The sequence below is a fragment of the Canis aureus genome, chromosome 8 (assembly GCF_053574225.1).
Source record: "Canis aureus isolate CA01 chromosome 8, VMU_Caureus_v.1.0, whole genome shotgun sequence".
NCBI lineage: Eukaryota > Metazoa > Chordata > Mammalia > Carnivora > Canidae > Canis > Canis aureus.
In genome coordinates, this window is record NC_135618.1 from 76,486,737 (window position 1) to 76,497,663 (window position 10,927).

A 10,927-nucleotide genomic window follows, 5' to 3' on the forward strand; every position below is an offset into this window, starting at 1 on the left:
TAAGGAATCTGTTCTCTAACACAAGTGAGCAATGAAGGAAAATTGAACAAGGGTTTACAATAGGAGCACAATGGAATCAAGCTTACTACGAAACATTTGTTCCCCATGGTGCTTGGGATAAAATCAAACTCCTTAATCTACCTAAAAGGTCCTTAGTAGGGGCACCTGGGTGGCTCAGTCGTGTGAGCATCTGACTCTTACTTTCCGCTTAGGTCATGATCTCGGGGTGATAAGATCGAGCCCCATGTCAGGCTTTGCACTCAGTGGAGAGTCTGCTTGAGATTCTCTCTCTCTCCCTCTCCCTCTCAACAAATAAATAAATTAAAAAATTAAAAGTCCTTTATAAGCTGCTGGCCTCAATGTACCTTTTGTCATCTCCTTCCAGATCCCCTTCTAATTCCTGTCAGCTACAGACACATAAAAGCACTTGCAACTCCCATAAGAGGCCATCTCTACACATCTCTGGGCCTTGGCACATGCTCTTCCTTCAGCTTCGAATGTCCTCCCTTGCTGCCTTAGTGAACAGGTATTCTTTGCCCTCACATCCTTAGTGCCTGGTACAGAGTGCTCCCACAACAAATGTTGGCAAATTGAAATTCTATATGTTGGCAAATTGAACTCCAATAAAAAAAAATTCTGGTTCAAATGAACTGGAGGATATACTTCCACATTAACAAGCTAAGTGAGCTTAACTCCTTGGTGAAAAATGCAAAATGTGTAAAACTCACACCTGCGAAGTTCCAATAAAAATGTCAACAGTTGGGGCATCTGGTAAGCATCTGACCTATTATCAAGGGAAAGTCTGAGCAATAAGTAAATAGTTGTCTTATTTGTTAGAAAAATACACGTTTTTAAATTTTCTTATTTTTCTCACATTAGTCAAATTATCTAGAGTTGTCTCATTGTGACCCTGCCCACAGAATCAGGCTACACAACCCAAATGCAAGAACAAAAGGTTTCCTGGAGGCAACCACTTCTCTAGTCTTGCCCACAATCTGTTAAATCATAGGGAAGACATAGGTTCCAATTTGAACAAAAGGTATTCATTTCCATGAATATAGAATATATGTGCACAGAGATTTGGAGTTACCGCTTACAAAAGCATCAAAGTCACAGCACAGATTTACAGATAAAAAAGATGTCTACCCCATTCCGAGGGTGTTAAGGTAGAAATGAAAATCCCCACACCTACTGCCTCATGAGATTTTTGTGAACACATGGGCTCAATTGCATAAGTGTAAGGTGTTGGTAGAGGTCTCCCCCCGATACCAGATGAAACTTCTTGATCAGCTCTTAGGCCCTGTCCTCCGGCAGCCCCCATTGTCACATTGACATGGCTGGTGTGGATTCAGTTCAGGTGTTGCTCCACGCCCCTCTCCGCCCTGATGGCAGGGCACAGAGCTTTGCCTCCCTGAATCACCCGTGAGTCTGGGTTTTGCTCCATAGCCCTAAAGTTCAAGTGTTCAGAGGGTTCGCAAATAGCAAAATGGCTAGAACAAACAGGTGCTCCCTGATTCATTCTCTCCAACCATCTCAGATTCCATTCTCCCCAGTTCTTCTTGCCTTCCTCCTCCCTTCTCTCTATTCCACTTCCTTGGCTGAGAGGGTGGCACTCCTGTGCCACGGAATACCTTAGGAGAGAGCCTGACGTATTCAAAGCAAGAACTAGACTAAAGGATAAGTGTCATTAGTGAAATATGTTCCCAGGGCCCAGGGATCTCTGGGCCATAGGAGACCCCTCTAAGTCCTGACACAGAGGTGCAGCTGGGGTAGACATTGGGTCCTCCAGCTACACACTGGCTAATGCAGCAGCCTGGGGAAGCAGGGAGCCATCCCTGGGTGAATTTCCTGGAGGTAACAAGCAGCTCACAAACAGCTTGAAGGATAGTCTTGCTCCATTCACCTGACCTTGGGTACCAGCACAGCTGGCCGTGCCATCTGAGCCTCTCGGAGTACAGCAGCCCCAGCAGGGTGCTCTGGATAATACATTTTGTGAGCGGCAGTGTCATTTCCTTACTGTCACTTGTCAAGGCCATCTACTGACAGTCAAAGGCCCAACTTCCTCTCCTTATCTAATACCCAAGGGAGACGCCAAACTCAACAATAAAAATCATTGGCTTATAAGACAACAAACCAGTCAGACAGGCCTGTATATACAGGCATAAGCTGAGGCCAGAAGAAGCAAAGCCAAGTGATGTCCACAGTCCCAGTGTCCTAGTTCCAAACACAGAAAACCTACCGTGGAGAGAAGGCTACAAACAGTGGGGTTTGGACAAAGGGCAGCCTTGTCAGGGGTGTGTGAACAGCCACCAGCCAGCCCTGCAACCAGGGTCCTTTCTAGCCAAGAACTGGGAGTCTTGCAAGGAGGCTTGAGCAGGAAATGAAATGGGAGCTGCCAGGATGCCCAAAGCACCCACTCCCTTCCCCCAACCAAAAGATCCTATGTGGTTCACTCCATCCAGGCCAATTATAGTCCACAATGAGGTTGGACTGGATTTATGTCTTCCCTGGCTAGTGTCCTTGTTAATTTCTATGTAACTTCTACATGATTAATACATGCTCATCATTGAAAGAAAGCACAGAGAGGTAGTTTCCCCAAATGGTGTCATCTAGGGGTCACTGCCATTTTATTTCCATTCATTGCCAAAAAGATCCTGGCAAAAGCTTCCCTCCCACCACCTGCATCTTTATACACTAAGGTGACTGGGCTCTGAGCCTCTCCTGGAGGACCCCACTAGGGCAGAGGCTGGGGTGCAGGGGTTCAACTTGGGCAGGTTGTCCTTACAGGCCAAGACCATTTCCTTCTCAGGTTAGAGAACTTGCACGTTTTAAAAGGTAAAGACCATCATGGAGCCAATCACCATCTCTTCCAGGGACTTGGAAAGCTCCAAGAATCCAAGGACAGCTCAGAAAGAGGGGAGGAAGATCACCACAACCCTAAAGGAAAAACATGGAGGCATTTGTGATGGCGGGATTGGAATTGGTTGAGAGTAGGACAGAGTTCATCTCTTACTGGGTCCCTCTCTAGCTACTGGGTACAGCTTACTGGTCCCCCAGCTCCCACCATCTCATCATAGCTTGTGCAGACGGAGTAAATGTTCATATGGTCTCCCTTCCACCCTGAAGGGTAGGGAAGGGTGAGACACTGGAAGTGTGAATAACCCAAAGTACAGAAAACCAGTGATGTGAAGTTCTGTTGGGTTTTCCTCTAGCCAGAGGTAAGTAAGTATCTCTTTATTGGTCCTGAATATAGCTGGATTCAGAAGCACAGCTAAAAGCCAGGGCTAGGTAGGACTAATACTACTTTACAAAAAAAGAAAATCAGTTCCTATTTTGTATATTATCATCCCCCGGCCCACCTGGACCACAGCCTCCTCAGTAATAATAATAACATGAGAAGGAAGAGAGGGCAGAGGGAGAGGAGGTGCGTAGAATTCTTTCCTTGAATTCATACTGCAATGGTGGCCAAGCAGCAATCTTAGGCATATCCACCTGAAGGGCACCACACTGCTAGCTCCCTCATTCATGCTAATCCGCATATTCCTAGCTTTTCCCTCTCGCCCTCTGTTTCATGTGGCCAACCTCCGCAGCTAAAATTTTCTTAGCATTTCTAAGCCCATCTGAGATTATTCATTGAACAAACCCATTCAAGACTCTCTCATTGAAACTGCCCCAGGTAATAGTGTAGCCTGAACAATGCCAGCTTTGGGACGTAAACCACTCAAGTAAATTTAGAGCAATATCTCCAGCTCCCTTTTTCAGCCACAGGAAGAATAGGCACTGCTAGGTTGGCTTATGAATCCCCTTGGATTCCTAAATTTTAGTTCTTGAAATAGATGCCATCACATAGCAAAGGCTAAAGACGGAAACCACCAGTGTCCTACATCCCAAACTGGAACCCATCCTTGAAAATCTTCTGGACAGAAACCAGGAGTGGTACATATGTCAACCCCTAAGGCTTTCTGAGAACTCCCAGTGCTTCTTGATGTCTCCATATCTGCCCAGGCACCCAGGAGAATATCCAAAGGTACTCTCAGTCCGGCTAGTGCTTCAGAGTCCAAGCTACTAAACTCAAATATCCTGGACCACAGAGAGGATCTCAGATGCCTCTCTCTGGTCTTCCCATAGCTTGAGAAAGAAGAGAGAATTTGGGGAATCAGGGTGCTGATGGACATGCTCCTGGGTAACTTTCATTTGGTCTTTGTGGCTGAAATCAGACATCACCTCACCCAGGAAGTCTTCTGTCATGCACAAGGTTAGGCTCCCATCCTCTGTGCCCTCAAAGCAGCATACACTTCCCACCCAGACTTACACTCTAAGTTCCCAGACACCTCTCTGCTCCCCCAAACACACTGGACTATGTGCTTTTGAGCCTAGGGGCTATGTCTTACTGGTCCCTCTGCAAGGCTATTGCAGTGACCTCCTGCATTTGCTAGTGTCCTGAACACTCCTAACCCCAAATTTGAGTTTTAAGACCTGGCTTGTGCCTATTTATACCAAGATTAACATATTCCACTCACCCTCACCCCTAATTACTGCAGCTAGGGGAAATGAGAAGTGGGAATTGAAAACAGATCTCTCCAAGGCCAAACCAATAGAAGAGGGTTTTGTAGTGTCACAGTCAAGGTCGGGAAAGAGACAGACACTCTTCCAGCATAATAAAGTCCAAAAATTATGCTAGCAGTAAGACATGAATCTTGTATGTAGATCATTGAGGTCTGTGGGCAGGAGATTAACACTTGCAGTATAAGTGATTTGTTGTTTAAAGTAGTTTGGGAAAATCATAGAAGAAAAGAAGAAAAAAAAAAAAAAAAGCAAGCTTCCTACCCAGAGAAGGGTCCCCTCCCTTCTCTCCTCTGACTTCTAGGCTCCAAGCCTCTCCCTCATTCTGAGCATCAGCAAAATGAATGGAGACTTTAATATAATGAGGAGCTGGGACACCCCAACCAAGGGAATATCCCAGCCCAGCAAAGGAAGAAACCAAAATGAAGCAGAATGAACATAAAAAACAGGTCTGAGTGAGAGATCTGGTCAACCGGGGAGACCTCCATGTGGGGGCCAACACCCTGAAGGTCTGGGCAGGGAGGGCCTGTTCTTGGTATGATGCAGGAGTTTGAGCTAATTAGTTTAAAGCCACAATGCCCACACCCTTCAACCCATTACCATTCCAGTCCTGTATAGTTTAGATTCTATCACAAGGAACTGGATTGAAGAACACACTGAACTTTCCTTGAGGTCATATGTGTGTTGTACATGTGTGTGCACATGTGAACAGGCACTTGCCTGGCAAAGTAAAAGAAAATATTATCCCTCCTTCCCCAGGTCAACAGCAGGCACCTAGGATACCTCTAGGGTCATTGACAGGAAGGTAAGCGGACATCTGGAGGAGGGCACTCAGCCACAAGGGAGTCCACAGTCTAATATGTGGGGTAACTGAGAGGTCATTAGGCATCTACAATATAGTATAGAAAGTGCTACATTGAAGTGCCAAGATGCTTTGAGGACATAGAGAAAGGGCACCTTAGGGCTTAGGAAGGCTTTCTGGAGAAGGTGGTATCTATGTTGAGCTCTGAAGATCAAGTAGAAGTTAAACAGAAGCATGTCCCTAAAATACCCACCCCACCCCCACACTTGGAGAACAGCTGCAAGCCTTCCTGTGGGTCTAAAATAAGGAGACCAGTGTGGAGTCACACACATCTTGGATGTGTCAGAGGCTGTTTATTCCCCTTTTGTGTCCCTACCCCTCACAGACCTTCTCGCTTACCTATGTCCCTGGAGGCGGTCCCAAATCCTTTCCCTGGAGCTGCCAAAGTGGTCCCAAAGCTGTTAGCTGGGATGAGAAGATGAATTTGCAGTGTCCACACAGCCGGGGAGCCTCACCCCAGAGCCAGCCCAGCCTGGCCCCTTGGAGCCCACTGAAGTCGCGCCAGACACTGGCTAGGCTGCCTCCCCAGACTGCAAGAGGGAGAAGTGTGCTGTGAGCATCCTGGAGCCCAGCCAGGCCTCTCTGGCGAGGCAGGCAGGTGGAGGAGGAGCTGGAGAGAGCCTTGTAAAAACTCCAGAGGATCAAATTAACTCCCAAGGAGCTGTAGAAGCAGCAGGCCGACTGCCACCTCTAGGTCCACTGCAGAGCAACACCAAGGCTGGTAGGGTTACATGCCCCCCTTATAGTCCTCTGGATATGGCCCTATTTAACTTCATCTTGCTGCTTAAATTTGAGCTCTGACCCCTACCCAGCAACACACTCTGGCTTGAATCCTTTGCTATGAAACTGTTTTCTTGCTTTAGGCTTTTTTAAAAATGTAATTTTTATTGAGGTGAAAGTCACAAAACATAAAAGTAATCATTTTAAAGTGAACAATTCAATGGCATTTAATACATACAGGTGCAATCATCACCTCTATCTGGTTGCAAAATACTTTCATTGTCATAAAAGGAAACCCTATACCTATTCCATCCCCCCTCTACCCCCAGCACCTGACAACCACAATTTGTGCTTTATATCTATGGATTTATCTATTCTGGATATTTCATTTAAATATTATCATACAGTATGTGACATTTTGTGTCTGGTCTCTCTCTTACCATAATGTTTTCTAGGTTCATTCACATTGTTGCATGTATTAGACTTCATTCCTTTTTATGATCAAATAATATTCCATTGTATATATACACCACAATTTATTTATCCCCTGTTGATGCACATTTGAGTTGTATCTACCTTTTGGCTCTTGTAAACAGTGCTGCTGTAAATGTTTGTTTTCAATAGTTTAGGATATGGATCTAAGAGTGGAATTGCTGGGTCATGTGGCAATCATATGTTTAACTTAAACACACGTTTATCATGTTTTTCACAGCGGTCGAACCATTTTATATTCCTACTAGCAATTTATAGAGTTCCAATTTCTACCCATTCTCTCCAAAACATCCTTTTTTTTTTTCCTTAATAGCCATTTTTACAGTTGTGAAATGCTATCTCATTGGGCTTTTGACTTGCATTTCTTTAATGACTAATGATGTTGAGCATCTTTTCATGTATGTTGGCCATTTATTTATCTTCTTTGGAGAAATGTCTATTTGGATCTTTTGCCCATTTTTTTTTGCATCTTTTGCCCATTTTTAAATTAGGTTGTCATCTTGTTGAACTGTAAGAATTCTTTATATATTCTAGATATAAAACCCTGATCAGACATATGATTTGCAAATACTTTCTCCCATTCTGTAGATTGTCTTTTCATTTACTTAATAATGCTCTTTTTTTGAGGATGCAGAGCACATTTTTAAATTAAGTCTTTTATCTATTCCAGGATAGTTAACATACAGTATTATACTAGTTTCAGGGATGCAGTTCTATACACCACCCAGCGCTCATCAAGATCAGAGTACTCTCTAATCCCCATCACCTTTTTCATCCTTTACCTCCATCCTCCTCCCCTCTGGTTACCATCAGTTTTTTCTATATGGTTAAGATTTTATTTCTTGTTTAGGTTCCTCTTTCTCTCTCTTATTTTCTCCCCTTTACTCATTTGTTTCTTAAATTCTACATGTGGAAATCATATGGTATTTTTCTTTCTCTGACTTATTTCACTTAGCAATATACTCTGTAACCTCACCTATGTTGCAAGTCGCAAGATTTCATCATTTTTATGGCTTAATAATACTCTTAATGTAAAAAAGTTTTAAATTTTGATGAAGTACAATTTATCTATGCTTTTCTTTTGTTGCTTGTACTTTTTATGTCACGTCTAAAAATTCATTGCCAAATCTGAGATCATAGATATTTGCCCCTATGTTTTCTTCTTTGAGTCTTGTGGTTTTAATTCTTTTTTTAAAAGATGTATTTATTTATTTGAGAGAGAGAGAGAGCACACAATGAGGAAGAGGAGAAGGAGAAAGAGTCTTAAGCAGACTCCATGCTGAGTGAGAAGTCCAACATGGGGCTCAATCTCATGTCTGAGATCATGACCTGAGCTGAAACCAAGAGTCAGACGCTTAACTGACTGCACCATCCAAGCGCCCCTGGTTTTAGTTCTTATATTCAAGTCTTTGATCCATTTTGAGTTAGTTTTTGTGTATGGTGTCAGGCAGAGGTCCAGCTTCATTATTTTTCAAGTAAATTTCCAGTTTTCCCAGCACCATTTGTTAAAAAGACTATTTTTCTCCATTGAATGATCTTGACATCTTTTCCAAAATACATAGGCCATAAATGTATGAATTTATTTCTGGATCCTCAATTCTATTCCATTGCTATAGCTATCTATCCTGTGCCAAAACCACACTGTTTTGATTGCTATAGCTTTATAATAAGCTATAAAAACTTTCTCCTTAATCTTGTCTGAGCTCAGTAAAGAGGAGGTGACATGAATCAGTATCCCTTTTCCTAACTGGATACCTCATAAGCAACCCTTACTCTCAAATATCCTTTGAAGCTGTGGATTATGGCTCTAATTCTGAAGTCAGGGTGAAAGTAGAGAGGGAAAAGAGGGAGAGCCATGAGAAACGGTGTAAAAAACTTTCCCCTTCAGTGGGAGGATGGGAAAAATGGGAGAAGGAGAGTGGGAGGCACAGGCTTTCAAATATGGAATGAATAATTCACAGGGATGAAAGGTACAACATAGGGAATATACTCAATGATATTGTAATAGCGTTACATCATCACAGATGATAGCTACACCTGTGGTAAACATCGTATATCGTATAGACTTGTTGAATCACTGTGCTGTACACTGGAAATTAATGTAATATTGTATGTCAAGTATACTTCAATGAATAAATAGACAAATAAAATCCCCCCTTTAGTTCCTCATAAAAAGGAGGAACATAATGTAGTGAAAAGAATAAGGTCATGAGTGGATCTCAAGCCCAACTCTGAAGTATTAGTTATGTAGTGTTGGGCAATTTATCCTTTCTGGGCCTTGGTTTTCTCATGTGGAAAATGGGCTGTTATGAGAACTGCATACGTACCATAATGCACATAAAGCATTTGGCCCCGAAATTCTGCTCAGTAAATAGCACAACATGAATTGGGAAATGACTGTGGAAACATGGCATATCCTGACTACTGCAAAATCTGATTTTATATACCTACACTGCAAGGGTGTGCAATGAGGATAGATTTTTTATTTATTATTATTTTTTTATTATTTATTCATGAGAGACTCACAGAGAGAGGCAGAGACACAGGCAGAGGGAGTAGCAGGCTCCCTGCAGAGAGCCTGATGCAGGACGTGATCCCAGGACCCCAGGATCACGCCCTGAGCCGAAGGCAGACACTCAACCACTGAGCTACCCACGTGCCCCAAGACATTAGTTTTTTAAATGTCCTTACTTCCTTTTCTGTAAATGAGCCTCTTGATTAATTTGTAAAAAGTGTTATGTGAGATTCCATAATAGTGAGTAAATCTTTCTGTAAGTCCACAAATAATGTTACCAGAAGCTTAGTGAGCAGAGAAGGCAAATTCATATCCAGAGTGAGGATATTTCAGTGATAACCACTCACTGTTCTCTCCCTGATGAAAGGGATCCAATATCATTAATCATCCTATATTTTGATTAAAGAAACATGCAAGACAGAGCTTATAGGGTTAATCCTCCTCAGAATTTCCTTTGTATGAAACATCTCTAGATGTTCAGATAAATCCCTAAGTAGAGATAGATGTGTCTAATTGGACTTTCCTTTGGAGAGGGAGCCCATTAAGAGCCTGGAAACCAAAAAAAAAAAGAGCCTGGAAACCTTCAGGACTGCAGGGTGACTGGTTTGAGCTAAGTGCTGCAGAGGGACCCCAAGCAATCAGCAGGTGCTTATCCCCCAGCCTCCCCAAGGAAACATGCCCCCTCATCACTGGGCTAGGCTTGTACTTTTTCTGAAGGTTGAGTGGCTCTGCGTCACCTTTGCCAAAGTGGAGCCCATATGATCCCCTGCCTCTGTAGGTCACTTGTTTCCAAACTGCAGTTTGTCCAGGGAGTATGTGACTAGCAAAGGCTCAGTCCCCTGCCTGCCTCCAGCTGTGAGCGTGTCCAGGGAAATTTGTTCCCAAGCTTTATGTTGGGCAGGCACTGACACATCATGTGGGGAATTCTCCCAACACAAGCTGAGTGGTCAAAAGAGCTGGGTGTTAACAAGAATGACAGTGTCTACCACTTGGGATGTCAGAATGAGATCCTATTTAGTCTTGGTAAACAGAATACTGTTATTCTCCCAATCCTACCACAGTGAAGGCAAGAGAAATGAGCCAATAGAAAGACAAAACATGACATGACAGTGCTACCTTCGCTGGCCCTATCAACCATAGTCACAGAAGCCTTCCCACCTGCCACCTGAGCCTGGCATTTACTAGGCTCTCCATCCTTGTTGAATGGATGAATGGATAAATGAGACAATGTAGGCAGATCTAATTCATTTTATTCATCTCAGGCACAATATCTAGAATAATTGGAATTAAGCCCCAGGACTTCAAATGCTGCTAAACTGCAGTCTTCCTACTCTTACCTGCCCCCAACACATTGGTCAGATCTGAAAGATGGACTTTTTGCCTTCTTTCCAGTTTTTCATTGGAATGTAGGCCCCTGTATCCTGAAAACCCTCAATAACCCTCCCAAAAAGGGGCAGGACCTGCTGCCTATATCCCTGAATGTTGGCCAGCTGTTGGCTCAAGTCCGACCTTCAGCAGATTTACATCTGGCAACATACGGGGATAGATGCTGCTAATGGTCTGACTTTGGTCTTACTTGCTACAAGGAACTCTCCCATCTGTCCCATCTGCTGGGCCAGGGTCCTTACTGGCCCCAAGCAAACTCATGCACCTATGTTTAGCTGAATCAGCCCACTGACCAAAGCTGCCAAGCTCCTCAGATATCCACATGACTGGCAATACTCCCTACTAATCTTTAATTTTTCCCACTATTTAAAGGTACTCCTTAGTCTCCT

At 43.5% G+C, this 10,927-nt stretch overlaps 1 protein-coding gene across 1 annotated transcript in view; it reads right to left on the bottom strand.

Annotated features, from left to right (window-relative positions):
* Positions 1-5,965, bottom strand: part of CALN1 (calneuron 1) — a 526,620-nt gene extending 520,655 nt beyond the window's left edge. Inside the window, exon 1 of the mRNA XM_077908317.1 lies at positions 5,765-5,965. The gene's annotated coding sequence lies outside the window, so the exon portion shown is untranslated. The remainder of the gene's footprint in view (positions 1-5,764) is intronic.
* Positions 5,966-10,927: the final 4,962 nt, after the last annotated feature.